Consider the following 23,860-nt stretch of genomic DNA (forward strand, 5'->3'; position numbering starts at 1 on the left):
AAAGCATTTAACAAAATACAGCACCTCTTCATGTTCAAAACACTAGAAAAACTAGGAGTAGTAGGAACATATCTCAACACTGTAAAAGCTATCTATGCTAAGCCAAAGGCCCCCATCATCCTAAATGGAGAAAAATTGAAAGCATTCCCTCTAAAAACTGGAACAAGACAGGGATGCCCTTCTTACCACTTCTATTCAACGCCATCCTTGAAACTCTAGCCAGAGCAATCAGACAGACAAAAGAAATTCGAGGGATATGAATAGGAAAAGAAGAACTTAAACTATCACTATTTGCCAATGACATGATTCTGTATTTAGAAGATCCAAAAAATTCCACTAGAAAACTTCTAGAAATAATAAAATGAATTCAGCAAAGTAGCAGGATATAAAATCAACACTTTTAAATCAAATGCTTTTCTATTCATAAGCGACGAATCCACTATAAGAGAAATTAGGAAAACTACGCCATTCACTATAGTCTCAAAAAAAAAAAAACACAAAAAACAAACAACTTGCAAATCAATCTAACAAAAGAGGTGCAAGACTGCTACAAAGAAAATTACAGAACACTAAAGAAAGAAATTGAAGAAAACCTTAGAAAAACCTTAGAAGATGGAAAGATCTCCCATGCTCTTGTATAGACAGGATTAATATTATCAAAATGGCCTTACTACCAAAAGCACTATACAGATTCAGTGACATTGAATCCCAATGACATTCTTCATGGAACTAGAAAAAGCAATCGGAAATTAATTTGGAAAACTAAGAGACCCAGAATAGCCAAGACAGTCCTTAGCAAGAAGAGTGAAGCAGGAGGTATCACAATAACAGATCTTAAACTATACTACAGAGCAATAGTAACAAAAATGGTATTAAGGTATTAGCACCAAAATAAACAGGTAGACCAGTGGTACAGAATAGAAGACACAGAGACAAACCCACATAAATACGGTTATCTCATACTAGACAACAGTGCCAAAAATAAACATTGGGGAAAAGATAACCTCTTCAACAAATGGTGCTGGGAAAACTGGAAATCTATATGCAGTAAAATGAAATTAAACCCCTATCTCTCACCCTGGACAAAACTCAACTCAAAATGGATCAAGGACCTAGGAATTAGACCAGAAACATACCCTGCACCAAATAGAAGAATAAGTAGGCCCAAATCTTCATCATGTCTGCTTAGGTCCGGACTTCCTTAACAAGACTCCCAAGGTGCAAGAAATATGAGCAAGAATCAATAAATGGGATAGATTCAAACTAAAAAACTTTTTTTTCAGCAAAGGAAATAATCAATAATGTGAAGAGAGAGCCTACAGAGTGGGAGAAAATCTTTACCACACGCACTTCAGAGTACTAATCTCCAGAATTTGTAAAGAACTCAAAAAACTTAATGCCAAAACAAAAACAAAAACAAAAACAAAAAAACACAACCCAATCAATAAGTGGGCTAAGAACTGAGCAGACCCTTCACAGAAGGAGATATACAATCAATCAACAAATATATGAAAAAATGTTCAACATCTTTACTAATTAGAGAAATATAAACCAAAACTCCCCTAAGATTTCATCTTACTCCTATTAGAATGGCAGTTACAAACACACAAGCAACAATAGGCGTTGGTGAGGATGTAGGGAAAATGGTATACTCATACATTGCTGGTGGAATTGCAATTGGTGCAGCCACTCTGGAAAGCAGTGTAGAGATTCCTCAAAAACCTTGAAATTGCTGGTTTTCAAGATGGCGGACTAGAGGGTGACTGCATTTCATGTTACTCCAGGACTCAGGATTCAAGAAGAGGAGATATTGAGAAGACTTGGGACCAACTCAAAGCCACCGGGTGAGTCTCTCTTGTTGGGGAGCGTCCTGGATGGGGCGGTAGTCCTGGAACGTAGGGAACTTTGTGAAGTACAGTTGCCCAACGAGACACCCCTCCCCCCCACTCGAGCAGTGAACTGGACAACTGGGAGCATCGTAGAGAAGGCTGCTCAGCACAGCGCTTGGACTGGAGCAACCCACTGGGGCTCTGGGCAGCTGCCCAGAGGAGGAGGTGCGTGGCGAGCTGTTTGGACTCAGAGCTTCCGCTCCTGAACACCCAGGGGGTTGCCCGGAGGAGGAGGAGGAGGAGCATGGTAGGTCACTTGGACTTGGAGTGACTGCACCAGGGCTATGGGCGGTAGTCGGGAGGAGGAGGTGCACAGTGAGTTGCTTGGACTCCTAGCGACTGCACCAGAACACTGGGTGGCTGCCCAGAAGAAGAGGCATGCGGTGGGTCGCTGGGACTTGGAGCAACTATACGGGGCTCCAGGGTCCACACAGCCAGGCGATTAGGTGTAGGGCAGGGTCCCAGGACCTAGGCGACTTCTTGGTGGAAGAGCCACACAGAGACAAGCTGAGGGGCAGAGCAAAGGTTCCAGGACTGCGGGAGCTTCTCTGAGGAGGGGCAGCCTAAGGAGACTCGTCTGTGAAGAGTGAGGCTCCCAGGCCCAGGAGGTAGGTCCGGGCCCCTGGGAACATTGCAGAGGAAGGCAGCCCAGCCCAGGCGGTAGTTGTGGACTGAGGGGAACCTCTAGGAGGGGAACTGACCAGCGAGACCTCCCCACCGGGTGAGTCTTCCCTGCCAGGTGAGGTTTTCCCACAAGGACGGTAAAACCAGAGACAGAGGCCCAAACAGGCCTTGCCTCAGCCCGCAGCCTAGTTCCCCTTTGGATGACCATTGTTCAACAAGTGGAGGCACCTCTGCCCACTAGCAGGGAATATACCCCACCTGAAGGCCACCACCCCTAGAGAGGCAGCTTCCTTGTAGAGCACCGCATTATCAACTTCCTCCAAGATTTCAGGCTACTGAAAGCTAAGAGGGGGGGATATACTAGAAATCTTCAGGGACATTATAAGTCAATAGAGGAAATCTGCAATATCTCACGGTCCACTGATACCTGAACAATATGAGAAAACAAGGGAAGAAAATGCCCCAAACAAATCTAGATGTTACATCAATAAAATCCAATGACAGCATGGCAAAAGAAATTGACAGAAAGGGAGTTCAGAATGTACATAATTAAAATGATCAGGGAAACAAACGAAGAGATGAAAGAGCAAATGCAGGCATCAAATGATGAGATGAAAGAGCAAATGCAGACATTGGATGATCGCAGCAATCGACAGTTAAAAGAGCAAATAGAGGAAACAAAAGATCATTTCAATAAAGAGTTAGAGATACTGAAAAAAAAAACCGAACAGAAATCCTTGAAATGAAGGAAACAATAAACCAAATTAAGAACTCCATAGAAAGCACAACCAATGGGATAGAACACCTGGAAGACAGAACCTCAGATATTGAAGACAAAATATTTAACCTTGAAAACAAAGTTGAACAGAGAAGATGGTAAGAAATCATGAACAGAATCTACAAGAACTATGGGATATCATGAAAAGGCCAAATTTAAGAATTATTGGGATTGAGGGAAGGCTTAAAGAAACAATCTATTCAAGAATGAACAATCTATTCAATGAAATAATATCAGAAAATTTCCCAAATCTGAAGAATGAAATGGAAAATCAAGTTCAAGAGGCTTATATGACTCCAAATACACAAAATTACAACAGACCCACACCAAGGCACATTATTATGAAAATACCTAACATACAAAATGAAGGCAGAATTTTAAAGGCTGTGAGAGAAAAGAACCAAATTACATTCAGGGGGAAACCAATACAGATATCAGCAGATTTTTCAATCCAGATTCTAAAAGCTAGAAGGGCCTGGAACAACATTTTTCAAGCCCTGAAAGAAAATGGATGCCAACCAAGAATCTTATACCCAGCAAAACTTACCTTCAAATTTGACGATGAAATAAAATCCTTCCATGATAAACAAAAGCTAAAAGAATTTACAAAAAGAAAGTCAGCATTACAGAACATTCGCAGCAAAATATTCCATGAGGAAGAGATGAAAAACAAAGAAGCAATTCAGCAAAGGGAGGAATTATCCTAAAGGAATTGCCAAATAAAGGAGGAACCAAGTCGTGTCAAAAAAAATAAATAAATAAAATTTTAAAAAAATGAACCAAATGACCGGGAATACAAATCATATCTCAATAATAACCCTGAATGTTAATGGCCTGAACTCATCAATCAAAAGACATAGACTGGCAGATTGGATTAAAAAGAAAGATCCAACAATATGTTGCCTGCAAGAGACTCATCTCATAGAAAGAGATACCCATAGACTATAAAGGTGAAAGGATGGGGAAAAACATACCATGCACATGGACTCAGCAAAAAAGCTGGGATATCCATCCTCATTTCAAATAATGTAGACTTCAAGCCAAAGTTAGTCAGAAGGGATAAAGAAGGACATTTCATACTGCTTAAGGGAAGCATAAATCAGCAAGACATAACAATCATAAACATCTATGCCCCAAACAGTGGCTCATCCATGTATGTCAAACAAATCCTCCTCAATTTCAGAAACCAAATAGACCATAACACTATAATACTAGGTGATTTTAACACGCCTCTCTTACCACTGGACAGATCTTCCAGACAAAAATTAAACAAAGAAACCATAGATCTCAATAACACAATCAATAATTTAGACTTAACGGACATTTATGGAATATATCATCCAACCAAGAGCAAATACACTTTGTTCTCAGCAGCACATGGGTCCTTCTCTAAAATAGACCATATATTATGCCACAAAGCTAATGTTAGCAAATACAAGAAGATAGAGACACTACCTTGTATTCTATCAGATCATAATGGATTGAAATTAGAAATAAATGAAAGAGTAAAAAACAGAAACTACTCCAACACCTGGAGATTAAACAATATGCTATTATATGATGAATGGATAACAGAAGACATTAGGAAGGAAATTAAAAAATTCGTAGAGGTCAATGAGAAAAAAGAAACATATCAAAATCTCTGGGACACTATGAAAGCAGTACTTAGAGGAAAATTTATTTCATGCAGCGCATTCAGTAAAAGAAGTAAAACTTAACAAATAAATGACCTAACACTACAGCTCAAAGCCCTAGAAAAAGAAGAACAGACCAACACTAAAAGTAGTAGAAGACAAGAAATAGTTAAACTCAGAGCTGAAATCAACGAAATTGAAACAAAAGAAACAAAACAAAAAATTGACAAAATAAATAGTTGGTTCTTTGAAAAAATAAATAAAATTGATAAACCTTTAGCCACACTAACAAAGAGAAGACAAGAGAAAACTCAAATCACTAAAATTTAGAATGAACAAGGAAATATCACAACAGACACGATTGAAATACAAAACATAATTAGAAGCTATTTTGAAAATCTATACTCCAACAAAACAGAAAACCTCGAAGACATCAACAGGTTTCTAGAGACATATGAATTGCCTAAACTGAACGAGGAGGACATACACATTTTAAATAGACCAATTTCAAGTAATGAAATAGAAGAAGTCATCAAAAGCCTACCAACAAAGAAAAGTCCAGGACCAGATGGGTTCTCAGCCTAGTTCTATAATACCTTTAAAGAAGAGCTCATTCCAATACTTCTCAAAGTATTCCATGAAATAGAAGAGGAGGGAACCCTCCCAAACTCATTTTATGAAGCCAATAGCACCCTGATACCTAAACCAGACAGAGACACATTGAGGAAAGAAAATTTCAGACCAATATCCTTAATGAACATCGGCACAAAAATTCTCAACAAAATTTTAGCAAATCGCATACAAAAACATATTAAAAAGATAGTGCACCATGATCAAGTGGGTTTCATCCCAGGGATGCAAGGTTGGTTCAACATCAGGAAATCAATAAATGTAATTCACCATATCAATAGACTTAAAGTCAAGAATCACATGATTATTTCAATAGATGCAGAAAAAGCATTTGATAAAATACAGCATCCCTTCATGCTCAAAACCCCAAAAAAATAGGGATAGTGGGACCATTCCTTAACATTGTAAAGGCCATCTATGCTAAGCCCATGGCCAATATCATTTTAAATGGTGAAAAACTGAAAGCATTCCCCCTAAAAACTGGAACAAGGCAGCGATGCCCTCTTTCACCACTTTCTATTCAATATCGTTCTTGAAACTCTAGCCAGAGCAATTAGAGAGACCAAAGAAATTAAAGGGATACGAATAGGAAAAGAAGAACTCAAACTATCCCTGTTTGCTGATGACATGATTATATACTTAGAGGAACCAGGAAATTCCACCAGAAAACTTTTAGAACTCATAAGTGAATTCAGTAAAGTAGCGGGATATAAGATCAATGAAAATAAATCTAATGCATTTTTATATATAAGTGATGAATCTTTGGAAAGAGAAATCAGGAAAACTACCCCATTCACAATAGCATCGAAAAAAATAAAATACTTGGGAATCAATCTCACAAAAGAGGTGAAAGACCTCTACAATGAGGACTACAGAACACTAAAGAAAGAAATTAAAGAAAACCTTAGAAGATGGAAAGATCTCCCATGTTCTCAGATAGGCAGAATTAATATTGTCAAAATGGCCATACTACCTAAAGTGCTATACAGATTCAATGCAATTCCAATTAAAATCCCAATGACATACCTTACAGAAATAGAGCAAGCAATTATGAAATTCACCTGGAAGAATAAGAAACCCAGAATAGCTAAAGCAATCCTTAGCAGAAAGAGCGAAGCAGGGGGTATCGCAATACCAGATCTTCAACTCTACTACAAAGCAATAGTAACAAAAACGGCATGGTATTGGTACCAAAATAGAAAGGTAGATCAATGGTACAGAATAGAGGAAATGGACACAAACCCAAATAAATACAATTTTCTCATACTAGACAAAGGGGCCAAAAATATGCAATGGAGAAAAGATAGCCTCTTCAACAAATGGTGCTGGGAGAATTGGAAATCCATATGCAACAGAATGAAACTAAACCCATATCTCTCACCATGCATGAAACTAAACTCAAAATGGATTAAGGACCTCAGAATCAGACCAGAGACCCTGCAGATTATAGAAGAAAAAGTAGGTCCAGATCTTCAACATGTCGGCTTAGGACCAGACTTCCTCAACAGGACTCCCATAGCACAAGAAATAAAAGCAAGAATCAACAACTGGGATAGATTCAAACTAAAAAGTTTTCTCTCAGCAAAGGAAACTATCAGCAATGCAAAGAAAGAGCCTACAGAGTGGGAGAAAATCTTTGCCAATCATACTTCAGATAGAGCACTAATCTCCAGAATCTATAATGAACTCAAAAAACTCTACACCAAGAATGCAAATAACCCAATTGACAAATGGGCTAAGGAAATGAACAGACACTTCACAGAAGATCTACAAGCAATCAACAAACATATGGAAAAATGTTCAACATCTCTAGAAATAAGAGAAATGCAAATCAAAACCACCCTAAGATTCCATCTCACCCGAATTAGAATGTTGATTATCAAGAATACAAGCAACAACAGGTGTTGGCGAGGATGTGGGGAAAAAGGTACACTCATACATTGCTGGTGGGGCTGCAAATTAGTGCGGCCACTCTGGAAAGCAGTGTGGAGATTCCTTAGAAAACTTGGAATGGAACCACCATTTGACCCAGCTGTCCCACTCCTTGGCCTATAACCAAAGGACTTAAAATCAGCATACTACAGAGATACAGCCACATCAATGTTCATTGCTGCTCAATTCACCATAGCCAGATTGTGGAACCAACCTAGATGCCCTTCAGTTGATGAATGGATAAAGAAACTGTGGCATATATATACAATGGAATATTACTCCGCCATGAAGAATGATAAAATTATGGCATTTGCAGGCAAATGGATGAAATTGGAGAATATCATGCTAAGTGAGATAAGCCAATTTCAAATACCAAAGGATGAATGATCTCACTGATAAGTAGATGATGACACATAATGGGGGTGGGACGGGTTAGTGTTAGGGTTAGAGTTAGGGTTAGGGAGGGGGGCAAGAATGGATGAAGGAAGGACTGTATAGAGGGAAAAGAGTGGTGGCAGGGGTGGGATAAGGGAACAAATAACAGAATGAATCAAAGAACATTACCCTATGTAAATGTATGATTACACAAATGGTATGCCTTTACTCCATGTACAGAGAAACAGCATGTATCCCATTTGTTTACAAAAAAAACAAAAAACAAAAAACAAAAAAAAAAAAAAAAAAAAAAAAAAACCTTGAAATTGACCCAGCATTTCACCCAACTGTTCCACTCCTTGGTTTATACCTAAAGGACTTAAAATCAGCATACTACAGTAACACAGCCAGATCAATGTTATAGTAGCTTAATTCACAGTAGCTAAACTGTGGAACTAGCCTAGATGATTTCAGCAATTGATGAATATATAAAGAAACTATGGTATATATACACAGTGGAATATTACTCAGCCATAAAGAAGAATAAGATTTGGCATTTGCTGGTAAATGGATGGAGTTGGAAAAAATCATGCCAAGTGAAATAAGCCAATCTCCAAGAAACCAAAGTCCAAATGTTTTCTCTGGTAAGTGGATGCTGATACATAATGGAGGACAGGAAGGGGTAAGGGAAGAATGGAGGAATTTTGGATTGTGTAGAGGGAAATGAGGGTAGGGGAGGGGTCAGGGAGAAGGAAAGATGGTGGAATGAGACAAATATATGTACATGAATGGTGTGACTCTATATCGTGTGCAACCAGAGAAGTGAAAAGTACTCTATTTGTGTATAATGAATCAAAATGCATTCTGTTGTTATGTGTAACTAAATAGAATAAACAATAAAAAGTTGATGTATGTCATGTAACTGTCATTTATTAAGCTCTTATTATGTGCCAGAATGTATGCTAGGTGCTTTACAAGATTAATTCTACCTAAGCAAGAACTACATGGTATGTAAACTGTTAATTATTAAATATTATTTATTTACAAAAAAAAGAGAAAAATTGAAAAAGTTGAAATTTTGGTTAGGCCAGTATTCATTTTAAGTTTTATTACTCTGTAAATCCTTTTGACATCTAGACCATGATGTATATAATGTAAGTACCTTTTCTTTCCTATGCTAGCTTTTGTTTTACCTGGAGTTAATATTATATTTTTTCATTTGATTACTTTCTGATCACCAATTCAGTCTCAAACTTTTCATCAGTTGCATAAATTCCTCTAAATATGTTCACGTTTGTGTAGGTTTAGCAATAGTGTCATCTTTGTGAAATCTCTCCTGGAGCCTGTTGATTTTGTCCAATTTGGAATGCTGTTCTCCTGGCCTCTTATATAACTGTCATCTTGAACTCTCCTTTTACAATAATATTATTTAGGGGAGTTATTATTATTTTTTTTCCCATTTCATTCTTGTATTAGATTATCTTCTGCCTGGGTCTCTTGCAATTTTTCTTTCTTTTTATTTTTTATTTTTGTGGCACTGGGAATTGAACCAGGGGTGTTTTACAACTGAGCTATAATTATCCTAACCCCTTTTATTTTCTATTTTGAGACAAGGGCTAGCTAAGTTGTCTAGACTGGCATTGAACTTGGAATCTTCCTGCCTAAGTCTTCTGAGTTGCTAGGATTATAGAAGTGTGCCACTGCTCTTGGCTTCCCATGTAGTTTGCTTTCTTATTTATGTCCTTTTTGGGGAACACATTCTCTAGTAACATCCTGAGGAAAGGTAATGAAAGCAAAATTTTAAAACCTTAAATGTTTGAATCTATTTTTCCTTCATATACTTGAGAGTAGGGTTAAGTATAGAATTTTAGATTGGGAATAGTTTTCCCTAAGAATTTCGAGGGTGGTGCCCTACTGTTTTCTAATACCAAGCCTTGTTATCGAAAAATCTACAATCATTCTGATTCTTTGTATGGTACATTTTTTTTCTCTTTATCCTTAGAAAATATGGAGAATTTTCTTTTCCTGAAAAAAATTTCAGATGTTTCTGAAATTTTTCTGGTTTGTTAGTTTGTTTTGTTTGCTACTTGATGTATCTAATCAATCAGAAAATTTGAGTATTTAAAATTGGGTAAATTTCTGGAGTTACTTGATGATTTCTTGTCTTCTTTTTCTTCTTTTTGACCTCTTATTATTCAAAAGTGTGTTACCATCCAGGCTGCAGGTTGGTTCTCTGTTCAGCAAAGACTTGAAGAACAGGACACAAAGATAGTAAGCAAGCAGCAGGTTTTTTTGGAAGAGCAAAAGTAACAAAGTTGCACTGAATCATTTTTTATGTTTGATAAATTGTTTCCCTAAAATGTAATATTGTACTTCAGTTAAAAACATTGAAATAAATCTATGTATATGGAAACTAACTAACTAATAACTAAATAAATAAATAAAACACTTAAAAATAAGTAACAAAGTAACTGACTTCTTTGAGGAGAGAGGGTCCCAGAGCTAGGAGTCTGATAGGAAAGTACTGACTTGTTTTTATGAGTTTTGGGTTTTCCTCCCCTTTCTGTCTCCTCCCCTCTATAAGCTCTCCTTATTGTCCCCATTGATACCCCCCACCAGATGTCCACATCTTAATCTTTTTTGGATCCCCCTCTTTGTGTGCAGGACACTCAAGTGTCTGCCTGACTGGTTCCCCTGCTCATGCCTATGAGCATTCCATCAGCTAGCAAGCTGATCTTATTTGGATCTGCCCCAGACTTCCTCATTTGCCATCTTCCCCTGACTGCCTGTGAAGTTCTAAATCTTGCTCAGTTGAACCTTATTTTGGGTTGAACCCAGGGGCACTTTACCACTGAGCTGCATCCCTAGCCCTTGTTATTTTTAATTTTGAGACAAACTGCTAAACTGCTGAGGCTGGCCTTGAACTTGGAATCCTCCTGCCTCAGCTCCCAAGTTGTTGAGATTATAGGCATGTGCCACCACACCCAGCCAACTAATCAATCATGGTATCCTTTCCTTTCGGCTTAGCCTCTGACTTGGCATCCCTTGCAACTTAGTGTGAGAGGTTGCCCTGGATCTCGAATCTTTTAGTCACCCTTGTCCTAAAACTATGCACCATGATTTATTCATTTTGGTATTTCCTACAGTTATTAGCAGGGTACTCATCAAATGTTTATTTTATTTATTTGAGCCAGGGTCTTCCTAAATTGTGAAGGCTGGCCTTGAACTTGAGATCTTCCTTCCTCAATCTCTGTAAGAGCTGGGATTAGAGATATGTGTCACTGTGCCTAGCCAAATGTTTGCTTATTGAAAGAATGTTTGCTAAAAGTTCAGACTGTGGGATTTTATGAAAATATTTACTCATTCAAGTAACTTTTGTATGCCATAAATTAGGATTATTAATAGTAAAACATGATTAAAATATATATCTTTATTACAAAATCTAGCCATTGTCAAACTCGTTGGTCTCTGGGCCTCTCACCAGTCTTAACAATTAAGATACTAACATTTTTTTTCCTTAGGATCGATATGTATTGATATACTATAGTTAGAACTATATTAAACTTGAAAAGTTCTAAATGTATTTATTTTATGATGACACCAATAAACCTATCATATGTTAACTATATTCCAAACAGAAAAACAAGTTGGTAAGGTGAATGGTAATGTTTTATATTAAAAATTTTTTTCATACATGTGTATATGGTAATAATGTCTGTCTCATTCTACAGTCCTTCCCATCTCACACCCCAGCACTCCCCTCACTCCCCTCTGCCTAATCCAAAGTTCCTTCATTCTTCCCTACCCATCCTCCACTGTGAATCAGCATCCACTTAAGTCCTTTGAGTCTAAACTGAGAAGTGGGATAGCTAGGTCAAATGTGGGTTCATTGCAAGTTCTCTGAGGAATCTCCATACTGCTTTCCACAGTAGTTACACCAATTTGCAGTTCCCCCCATTGCCCATTCTGACTGGAGTGAAATGAAATCTTAGAGCAGTTTTGATTTGCATTCCTCTAAATGCAAGAGATGATGAACATTGTTTCAAATGATGGTCAGTGAGGGAACAAAAGTAGAGTAAGATGTGATATTTATGAGGGAGAGAGAGAGAAGGTAGAGGTAAAAATTTATAGTAAGACTGAGGGAGGAATTAATAGAGGTTGGCCGTTAGTATGAGAAAAGTGGGAAAGAAAATCCAGGGAGACAGGTAGGTGAGAGAAAATATATGCAGATTAAAAAAAAAAAAGTAAAAATATAAGAATACACAATAACAGTTAACATACTGTTCAGACATCCCATTCTTCAATAAATTGATGCATAAAAAATATTTGGATTCAAAGATGATAGAAGTACGTGAGGGAAAAAAAAGAAGGAAACTCTTAATGGAAAATTGAATGATTGCTTCTGTTGGCTTTCAAAATATTTTCAGCTTCCCTTCTTTACTGATATGTGGGGTTGTCTGAAGTTTGAAATTAGCTCCAGTCCTGTGGGTGCTGGACCGATTGGGTGGGTGAGCCGATGATAGCAAGATGCCCTTACATTCTCTTACTGTCTTCCCATCCCTTGTAGCTGACTTTTTTTTCCTGTGTACTTCAGGACTTACTGAGCTGGAGAGAGCCCAGTTTTCTCTAGTTTCTTCAACCCGTGCTTCCCCTAAGGAACTGCCCCTAGTCTCCGACTTTCCATAGGCTTACCAGATGCCTGGCTCACACAAACTGGCTCACACAAACCCAGCTGTAATCTGATAGACCTGGGCTTCAACTTCCCCAGGCCCTGTCTTGTTGCAGTCCCAAGATCTCAATGCCCTTCCAACTTGTAGAGAAACCACCAGGGATGGGCTTACACAAAGGAGCTACCTTGCAAAGAGGCAGCCAGATGGCAGCCACTACCACACCAAGCAGAAAGACCTCAGGTGCAACCAGACCTGTAGGCACCTGCAGGCCCTGGTGGCGGCCATGTGTAACCAACCCCGTGGGTACTGTGACAGTGGACTTCCAGGCAACAGTGGGCAGCCGGTAATAGGATGGTGGTCTGAGGGTGGTCTGCAGGCTAGGAAGAGGCGGGTGCATGTTGGGTGGTGGGCAATGGTTAGGTGAAAGGCAGATGATGGACAGGCAAGAGATGGGGAAAAGGTGGATGATAGGTGGCGGTCAGTGAGTGATCTGCACTCAAAAGGCAGGCCTTCTGCTGTCAGAGGTCAGGCGATTGTGTTGGAACAATGTGGGTAAATAGCACGGGATTGGTGGCAGTGATGACTGCCTCGCAGAGAAACAGTATTTCTTCTGCTTGAATATGAAGTTACAGAGTGACAGGGAATGGCAGCCTCCCTCTAGTCTGACATCTTGGATCTCTCCAATATTTTACATTTTTTCAAATCTCTTTGATGTCTGGCGTGAGAGAAGACAGCTGGATTCTCATAATTAACTTTCACTCTCTAGTAGTGTGTTGCTTTGATTGAAGTATATGAAGAAAATATGTCCTCATTCAGGTATACATATGTAGAAAGGATTATTTTAGTTTACTTTTCCTAAAATTGAGGGACTTTCTTTATATAAATTAAAAATTATTTTTAAAATTAATATTTGAAAATTTGATTTTTTTGTTGTTATTGTTGCAGTGGTGTTGGTGATTAAACCTAGGGCCTCACACATGCTAGGCAAATACTCTACCACTGAGCTGTACCCATAGCCCTAAATGGACATTTTTTTGGTATATAATTCTGAATTTGAACACATGAATAGATGTGTTCATAACTCATGGTAGTTATAACCATTCATAATAGTTAATAAGTATTCATAAATAGCTCCAACACCTCTAAACAATCCCATCATCTTATCCCTTTTGTAGTCCCACCTTCACCCTGCTGCCCATGTGTTCTCTTGTTTACTATAGTTTCGTCTTATAAATGTAACCGTACAGTGTGAAACTTTCTGAGACTGGCTAGTTATGTCAAACATTTTTTTGTGTATTTACTTGTTTTTTAAAATCAAAATGTTTACTGAGCAATAAAAAGATGATTCATGTATTTATTTGTAATCAATATATCCTCTTTGATGACATGTCTGTCTTTTGCCCATTATCCAAAAATTTGGTCATTTGTTCTCTTATTGTTCAATTTTAAGGTTTCTCTGTAGGTTCAGGTATAAACTGTGATTTGTGGATGTTTTCTCCCATAGTTTAGCTTATCTTTTCAGTCTCTTAACAGTGTCTTTTACACAATAAAAGTTTTGAATTTTGGTGAATATCAGTTTATCAGGTCTTTTTCTTTTATGAATTGGACTTTTCTTGTCATGTCTAAGAACTCTGCATACCCCCTTGTCACCAGATTTTCTCACAAGTTGTTTATTTTACATGTACACTATGATACATTATTTCGAGTTAAATTTTGTGTAAGATGTGAGGTTCAGATTAAGGTTCAAGTTTTTACATGTGTCTCAACCACATTTTTGGAAAGAGTATCTTTTCTATATTGAATTGATTTTGCATGTTAGGCAAATATCAGTTGACCCAGAAGATGCAAATTCATAGGGACAGAAATAGATTAATGATTGCCAGGGACTAGAAGAGGAGTAGGAAGTGACAGCTGATAGGTATGGGGTTCCTTTTTTTACTTTGGTACCAGGGATTGAACTCAGGGGCATTTGACCACTGAGCCACATCCCCAGCCCTATTTTGTATTTTATTTAGAGGCAGGGTCTCACTGAGCTGCTTATTGCCTTGCTTTTGCCAAGTCTGACTTTGAATTTGGCTATCTTCCTGCCTCAGCCTCTCGCCTGAGCTGCTGGGATTATGGGCATGTGCCACTGTGCCCTGTGGTATGGGGGTTTCTTTCTGGGGATGTAAAAAATGTTCTAGAATTAACAGAAGGGATGGTTATACAATCTTGTGAATATACGATATAAATCACTGAATTGTACACTTTAAAATGCTGAATTTTATAGTATGTGTTTTAAATGTAAACTTTTAAAAAGCTTAAAAATATTTGGGTCTCTTTCTAAACTCTGTTGTATTTAATTTATATTTATGTTCCTTTGCCTTTAGCTCACTGTTTTGATTACTCTAGCTTTATATAGTAGGTATTAACATCATATAATAGAGTTTTAACAAATTTACTATTTTTCAACATATCCAATATTTTGGATATTTTGGCCTATCAACATAATTTTTTTTTGGTGGTGGTGGTACTAGGGATGGAACCCAGGGCACGCTACCTACTGAACTACATCCCAAGCCCTTTTTATTTTTATTTTTAAAAAATTTAAAAAAATATTTTTTTAGTTGTAGATGGACATAATATCTTTATTTATTTATTTTTATGTGGTGCTGAGGATTGAACCTAGTACCTCACATGTGCTAGGCAAGTGTTCTACCGCTGAGCCACAACTCCAGACCCCTTTTTATTTTTATTTATTTGTATTTTAATTAATTTAATTTTTTTTTTTTGATAGTAGGGTTTGAACCCTGGGACAGTTTACCACTGAGCTACATCTCCAGTTCTTTTATTTTTAAAATTTGAGACAGAAGTTTGCTAAGTTGCTGAGGCTGGCCTTGAATTTATGATCTGCCTATCTCAGCCCCATTAGTCACAAGGAAGGTCACATTCACCATCACTCCCTGCCCTTTTTATTTTTTAGTTCGCTAAATTGTCTAGGCTGACCTGGAACTTGGAATCCTTCTGCCTTAGCCTCCTGAGTCTCTGAGATTATGGGTGTATGCCGCCACGCTTAGCTTCTTTGGTAATTCTATAAGAGCAGGTTTGCTGAAACACATCTTAATTTTCCTTTATCTGACAATAACTCTATCCCTGAAGGATATTTCTCTGGATACAGAATTCTGGTTTGACAGTGTTTTATTTTTAGTACTTTAAAACATATTTTTTGTCCTGCTATAATACCTTCTTGGTTTCTTTCTTTTTTTAAAATTTAATATTCAAACAGTCTTTTGGAAGATTTAATGGAAGAAAAGATTTCATATGTAACCATAACAAAAAATATACTAATATGTTTGTCAATAAAAATGTGAGACCTATTAAAAATAAAAATTAAAGTACCACTGAAGCCAAAAATATAGCCTTTCTACAAACAGAAGGACCATATTATTGTATAAATTAATTTGTAAATTTAACAAAATCTCAATGAAAACTTAACAGTTTTAAGCTATATCACCTGATGCTAAATTTAGTGGAAAAAATAAATAAACACAGAAGTGGGACCACCACTAAAACACATTAAGGCATTTTTAAAAGCCTAAGTAATTTAAGATTATCATACTGGTCTATTAGCAAAATAGAATGCCCAGATGTAAGTATACTCAGATACATATAGAAATTGAATGTATAAAGAGGACATCATCTCAAATCACTGAAAAAAAGAAGCAGTCAATAAATGTTATAGGGATAAGTAAAGTAATATCCCTGCCTTACCTTATATACCATGATGAATTCCATATGTACCAAAGATATTTTTAAAATAATACAACCATTAAATAATAAGAAGAAAACTTGAAAATTTTTTCTTTACAAATCTGGAGTTAGCAAGAACTATCTAACCTTTCATGACTCAAAATCTCCAAGTCATAAATTATTTCACTGGTACTTTTTGTTACATGAAAAAATTTTTTTATGGAAAGAAGCGTCATAAACAAACTTTAAAAAAAAAGACAACTCAGGAAGATATTTACAGCTATATCACAAAGAGCTATCCTTCCTAACATGTAAATTGAAAAAAATCATAACCCTTTTTTTTTTTTTTTTACCTTTTAGATTTTTATTATTAGGTCTCTCTGAAGAATCAAAATAGTTAGCAAATTATTTTAGATTCATCAAGACTGTATATCCTTTGTATTTAGATCTTTGATGATACACAACATAATACAAAAGAAACCAAGAGTGATTTCTAAACCTAGGTGTTATTCGTGTGTCATCCTAAAGCAGGGCTGGAGGAAGAGGCTGTTCAGGGAGAGCAGGGGAGGGTTAGTGCTAGGCCTCTGAGTTGTGGCCTGTTTTCTCAACCCATTCAGTGTACTGGGAAGGGGCCAATGATTACTCAAACTGACAATAGGTTTCCTAGAGCAGGGGCTCTGACAACTTGGGCAGCAGAGGATTGTGGTCCAAACCAAGCTGAAAGAAACAGACTGGACAGGGAAGCATGGTGACTGCCTGGAAGAAAAGGCAAACTCAGACCCCATGGGGAAAAGTGTTTTCTTTGCACCTCAGACATTACAGAACCAGTGTAACACTAAAAGACTTTGTTAAAAGGGAGAAAGAACAAAACCCTGGAAGAACCTTCTTGTACTCAACTTGGATTAGAGTTCAACCCACCAGTGCAGGTAGTGGGAGAAGTATCTAACTCCAAAGCAGCACTGAGTCTAGCCCTCCCCTTTCTCCCCACTCCTATTGGCAGCTAGACCAGGTTTCTACTAAGGATGTAGAGACCCCAGAAAGACCAAGGTAGTCTCTCTGGAGGGCCAAAAGTGGGAAGGACACTTCTCAAATATAAATACATTTAATATGAAGGAGCCAGGACAAGTCTGGGGCATTCTTATGCCCAAATCTTCTCCACTTTCTCCCCAGCTCAGGACCTAGGCTCACAGAGACTGGCAAGCACAGTCTCCACACCTGATCTTCTAACCCCCAAAAGAAAATCCAGAAGTGTGCCCCTTCTTCCCCACATGTGGACTCTGCAGGGCCTCTGGGGGGTGGTGGTTCCGTGGCAGGGCCTGGGCAGGGCCTGGGCAGGGCCTGGTCTCAGCTGGCTCCAGCCCGAGCCATGAGGTCTTCCAAAGCATTGTCCTGGTCGTTGTTGTGTAATAGCAAAACTTCCTTAATGTCTTTCAGTTCAAAGCCCATTTTCTTAAATTTGCTTATTAACTGAAGGAACTCCATCATCTTTTTTTCTGAACACTGGTGCATTTCCAGAGCCTCTTCCACTAAAAGAGGGTAGAAGCCCTTCTCACAAAGCTGTCCATGTGCAAAGAGATAGTCGAGAATCTGCTTGATATTCTCTCCTTTCTTCTTCATGGACACGCTCATATGAGTAGCCCAAGTTAACCATTGTCTCCACACACTGCCACTCACTGGGAGACAGTGTTTGCAGTTCAGAATAAGGCATGGGGACAGCTGGGCATTTGGGGCATTTGTGACACTGAGAAATTTAGAGGGGTAACTATGGGACCTGTATTTGGAGGTGATGATTCTTCTGTGCACACAGACAAGACAGACTGGGAAGGCATCTGGGAGGATGTCAGGGTTGGCACCTCTGTGCCACTATCCAAGTTCAAAGCTGAAAGCCCAAGAGTATGGTCCCCATTGAGCTCACTGGCACTGCTTTGGGTGGAAGGCTTTAGGGAATTCTGGAACATGCTACTGCGGAGGCAGGATGTGCTATGGAAAGTGCTTGCCAACTTGACTGTCTTCTGATTGCTGTCATCAGAGTCAAGTTTTGGGAAGGACAGAGATTTGATATTGCTTACTGCAGGGATGGGGGCAGGGACATTTTGGAAGACAGCAACATCTTTTCACAGTTGCCCAACTGTGGTAAGGTTATAAAGCCATTGGGTTTATGAAGAGGCTTGAAATCTAGAGTTGCCCACTCCAAGGATGCCAAGACCTCCTCATCCTGTAACATAGACCCAGAGCCTCCTCTGGGCAAGTTATTGTCCGGTAACTGAACCATAATGGGTCCAGTGGTTCCTACCAGAATATTTCTCAGCTTTTCCTTCTCATCAATAGTTTTCAACTCCAGATTATCAAATGGGTCCTCTTCACACTTGAAATCAACAGGATTGAAATCTGCCTTTGTGTGGGATGGGCTGAGAACTTTCTGTTTCATGGCACTACTGCTGATCCAAGTTGGAGTGAGGATGCTGTTGTGCTGTAAGCTGGCAAGGATAGGGTTAATATGAGGTGGCATTGTGGCTGTACGTGAGTCTTGGAGAAACTCATTTTGCTATCACCCTCTGGGCTACTCTTAGAATTCACTTGAGCTTCTGTTTCCTTGGCCTTGCATTCTGCTTCCTGTTGGGCTTCTTGGATTTTCTTAATATCTTCAACCCACTCAATGGTTTTCATTTCCAAGGAGAAGTCATACTGTACTTCTCTGCCAACTTGCAAACAATCAGGCAAGGAGAAGCCAATAGGTAGACCAACTTCAGCTGGTGTTTTGAATTTGTCTCCTGTCTTAAATGGGACATCATCGAGGTAACTGAAAGTTCCATGAAAATCTGCACCCAACTTCTTAGAAACCATTTAGAACTGGAGAAGACTAGATGATGCCAAAGATATCCCCAAAGAAAATCACTCACTCTGGGTCTGGTCTCCATTTCTCCCTAATCTCATTGCCTCACAGAGAACTAAATCTACACATTTCCAGCTCACCCTCAACTCCCCAGTGCTCAGCTTCTTTACTAAAACCTGGGTCCCTCTCCCCTACATGCTCTTGTTTCCACTGAGTTCTCCCTTCAACCGGATAGGTGTTTATTATGCCCATCTTCCTAGTAGAGTATTAGTGCCTGTAATCCAAACTCATTTTCCCACATCTCTTCTGCCCTCCACTCCTTTAACTCACGCCCGTCACTCTGACCCTTCTCCCAGAATCCTCCCCAAGTCTGGGATCTCAGTCTTGCCCCTTCTCCCTCCCACCTCTTCACTCCAGTTCTTTTCACCCCGCAGGGTCTCCAGCCCTTTCCCCAGGTTTCCTCCTTCGTAAGTCCCTCAGTCAATAACCCTTTTGAAACACAGAAAAGGGAAATAAAATTTGCTATTAATAAACAATAAGATAGTTAACTTCACTCATTAAAATAGAGAAATGTAAATTAAAACTGTGAATGAAAGACCATTTTCTTTCTCTCCATGGCAAAAATCCAAAGTTAGCTAACATACTCTATTGATAGGATTCTGGAGGGGAAAGCATTTTCTCATGCATTCTGACAGTGGTGTGTTAAAGTCACCCAGAATTATTGTGTTGTTCTCTATTTGATTCCTGAAATTGAGAAGGATTTGTTTGACGTATATGGATGCGCCATTTTTTAGGGCATAAATATTTATGATCATTATATCTTCCTGATTTATGGCTCCCTTAAGCAGTATGAAATGTCCTTCTTTATCCCTTCTGACTAACTTTGACTTGAAGTCCACTTTATCTGGTATAAGGATGGAAACCCCCACTTTTTTTACTGAGTCTTTGTGTGTAGTATTGTTTCCCCATCCTTTTACCTTTAGTCTGTGGATGTCTTTTTCTATGAGATGAGTCTCTTGAAGGCAGCATATTGTTGTGTCTTTTTTTTTTTTTTTTTTTTTTTTTTTGGGTGCTGGGGATCGAACCCAGGGCCTTATGCTTACAAGGCAAGCACTCTACCGACTGAGCTATCTCCCCAGCCTCCTGTGTCTTTCTTTTTAATCCAATCTGCCAAACTATGTCTTTTGGTTGATGAGTTTAGGCCATTAACATTCAGGGTCATTGTTGATATATGATTTGTATTTCCAGTCATTTTGGCTTATTTTTGGTTTTTAACTTGAGTTGGTTTCTTCTTTGATTGACTTTTCCTTTAGGGTAGTTCCTCCCTTTGCTGACCTCCATTGGTTTTAATTTCCTCCTTGTGGAATATTTTGCTGAGAATGTTCTATAGTGCAGGCTTTCTATTTGTAAATTCTTTTAACTTTTGTTTATCATGGAAGAATTTTATTTCGTCTTCAAATCAAAGGTTAGTTTTGCTGGGTGTAAGATTCTTGGTTGGTAACCATGTTCTTTCAGAGCTTGAAGTATGTCGTTCCAGGCCCTTCTATCTTTTAGGGTCTGACCTGAGAAAACTGCTGATATCTCTGTTGGTTTCCCCCATATGTAATCTGATGCTTTTCTCTTGTAGCCTTTAAAATTCTATCTTTATTTTATATGTTGGGCATTTTCATTAGAATGTGCCTTGGTGTGGATCTGTTATAATTTTGTGCATTTGGTGTTCTATAAGCCTCTTGTAGTTGATTTTCCATTTCATTCTTCAGGTCTTGGAAATTTTCTGATATTATTTCATTGAATAGGTTGTTCATTCCTTTGGTTTGTATCTCTGTGCCTTCCTCAATCCCGATCATTCTTTTTTTTTTTTCACATGAGATTTTATTAAGCAGACAGGCAGAGTGTCTGCCTACAGAGAGGGAGAAAGAGAGAGAGAGAGAGAGAGGGATGGAGGGAGAGAGAGGAGGAGAGAGCCCGATAATTCTTAAATTTGGTCTTTTCATGATATCCTATAGGTCTTGGAGTTTCCATTCATGATTTCTTACCATCTTTTCTGTTTGTTCAACTTTATTTTCAAGATTAAACATTTTGTCTTCATTGTCTGAGGTTCTGTCTTCCAAGTGATCTAGTCTCTTGGTGATGCTCTTTCCATTGAGCTTTTTATTTGGTTTATTGTTTCCTTCATTTCAAGGATTTCTGTTTGTTTTTTTTTCCCCCAGAATCTCTCTTTGTTGAAATGATCTTTTGCTTCCTGCTGTTGCTCTTTCAACTGTTTATTGGAGTGATCATTCATTGCCTGCATTTGCTCTCTTATCTCCTCCTTTGCTTCACAAATCATTTTAATTAAGTATATTCTGAACTCCTTTTCTGACATTTCTTCTACCATGCTGTCACTGGATTCTATTAATATAGAATCTTGGTTTGTTTGGAACACTTTCTTCCTTTGTTTTTTCATGTTGTTCACATATCTTCCCCTCTAGCAGTGCAGATCTGGGGTGAAAAATATTTTTCTCTCATTTTTTCCTGAGATGGGGTGTTTTGTCTCCAAACTTATAGGCTCAAGTGAACCTCCCACCTCAGCCTCCTGAGTGGTTGAAACTACAGTCATGACCAACATACCCAACTCTTTTGTTTTCAGATTGAAAATTTTCTATAGATTTATCTTCTAGTTTACTCTTTACTCTGACAATTCCATTCTTACATTGACCCACCTGGCGACATTTTAAAGTTTTAGTTATTATATATCTTTCTTGTAAAATTTAAATTTACTACTTTTATCTTCTGCTTCTTTACTGAGACTTATACCCTTTTATTTATTTCTAGGGTGGACACCTTCACTTCTGAGACATTTTTATAGTAACTGCTTTAAAGTCTTTTTCTACTAAGTGCTAAATGTATATCATCTTAGAATTTGCACATGTTGAATACCCTTTTATATGTAAGTTGAGATTTTCCTTTTTTTTTTTTAAGAACTTTACAGATATACACAGTAGTTTGATTCATCAGGACAAACTCATACATGCATGGAATTCAATTTCAGTTTATGATCCCCCATCTTTTCCCTTTCTCTTTTCCCTCTTGTTCTCCTTCCCCTCTCCCATTCTGCTTTCCTGGTTTTTTTGTTTTTTTTTGTTAGTATTGGATTGTATACTCAACATAGTAAAAATTATGTTTTGAGATTTGAGTCTTATTTAAATTCTGTGGAGAATGTTGGTATTTTTGTCTTAGCTACCTAGTTGTGTTCATGTAGCAAGTTCTACTAGCCTTCTAAATATTTTGGTTTTCATATTAATTCACTTTTTGTAGTGATATTTAGACCTGTTCCAGATGTGTCACTGACTGGCGAGTCAGAACTGGACCTTGGGTCTAAGCCTTACTTTTGTTTCCAATGTCTGTGGAATACTGCTCTTTGCAGATTATATAATTGATTAGTAAGTTTGAGTAGTATCAATCAGTCTCATCCATCCATTTTGAAGTTCCATATCAACCACCCTAACCAGCACAGCAGCACATGCCTATAATCCCAGGTGCTCCAGAGACTGAGTCAGGGACACTACTTGAGTTCCAGAGTTTGAGGCTAAGCTGGGCAACAAAGAGCTGAGCATGGTGGCACTCACCTGTAGTCCCAGTGACTTAGGAGACTGAGGCAGGAGGATTGCAATTTCAAAGCCAGCCTCAGTAATATAGCAAGGCCCTAAGCACCTCAGTGAGACCCTGTTTCAAAATAAAAGATAAAAAGGGCTGGGAATCCAAACAAACAAACATACAGGTCAACCACCCTTTCTTTCTAAAAGAGTTTTAGCAACCACTGAGAGTCACTGCTTAGATTATTTCATTAGATACAGCAAAATGGTGAATTTTAAATGAAATTATGATCATTTAGTTTTCTTGAAATACAGTTAGTATGGGAAAGGTAGGGTAAACACTTGATATAGTTTCCTTTTATTTATATGCAGAGTAATGGATTGATGCCCTAGCAATTGTTTACAGTATCTGAGTTGGTAGATTTTTTTTAAAGGTATCATTATAAAAATTCATGTATTTAAACCTACACACATGCGCGTGCGCACATGCACTTGTTTTTTTGGGACTGGGGATTGAACCCAGGGGCACTCTACCACTGAGCTATATCCCCACTCCTTTTTATTTTTTATTTTGAGGTGGAGTCTCTCTGAATTTTCAGGCTGGCCTTGAACTTGCAATCCTCTTGCCTCAGCCTCCTGAGTCTCTGGGATGAGGCCTGCATCACTTGTGCCCAGCATACATTTTTATATGTTCAACGCTTCAATTCATTACACCTTTTTTTTTGGGGGGGGTACTGGGCATTAGACTCAGGGGTACTCAACCACTGAGTCACATCCCCAGTCCTATATTTTATTTTATTTGGAGACAGGGTCTCACTGAGCTGCTTAGTGCCTTGCTGTTGCTGAGACTGGCTTTGAACTCGAGATCCTCCTGCCTCAGCCTCCGGAGCCGCTGGGATTATAGGCATGCACCACTGTGCCCAGCTTCATTACACCTATTCTTTTTGATACTGAAAATTTCACACTTTAATCTAGTGTTAACCCCTTCAAGTTGGTGCCTGGGTCCTTTTGACTTGTCTCCATTATCTTGGTAGAGGTGAATTTACTTACTAAGAAGATAATGAAACTTAAGCTTCAGCATTATTGTGTGGGCTTCTGTCAAGAATTTGGAACCATGGCCTTAGCAATTTTACAAAAGTAAGATTTTTAGGAGAGCAGAGAGGCTGGTGGGTGCTTAACATATAAGGTTCA

At 38.3% G+C, this 23,860-nt stretch overlaps 1 protein-coding gene and 1 pseudogene across 1 annotated transcript in view; one reads left to right on the top strand and one right to left on the bottom strand.

Moving 5' to 3' along the window:
• Ttbk2 (tau tubulin kinase 2) overlaps nucleotides 1-23,860 on the top strand; it is a 169,934-nt gene that overhangs the window by 21,238 nt on the left and 124,836 nt on the right. The gene's annotated exons all lie outside the window — the stretch shown is intronic.
• Nucleotides 17,606-19,105, bottom strand: LOC124976044 (ubiquitin-associated protein 1-like; annotated as a pseudogene).

This window comes from Sciurus carolinensis, chromosome 2, assembly GCF_902686445.1.
Source record: "Sciurus carolinensis chromosome 2, mSciCar1.2, whole genome shotgun sequence".
Lineage (NCBI taxonomy): Eukaryota > Metazoa > Chordata > Mammalia > Rodentia > Sciuridae > Sciurus > Sciurus carolinensis.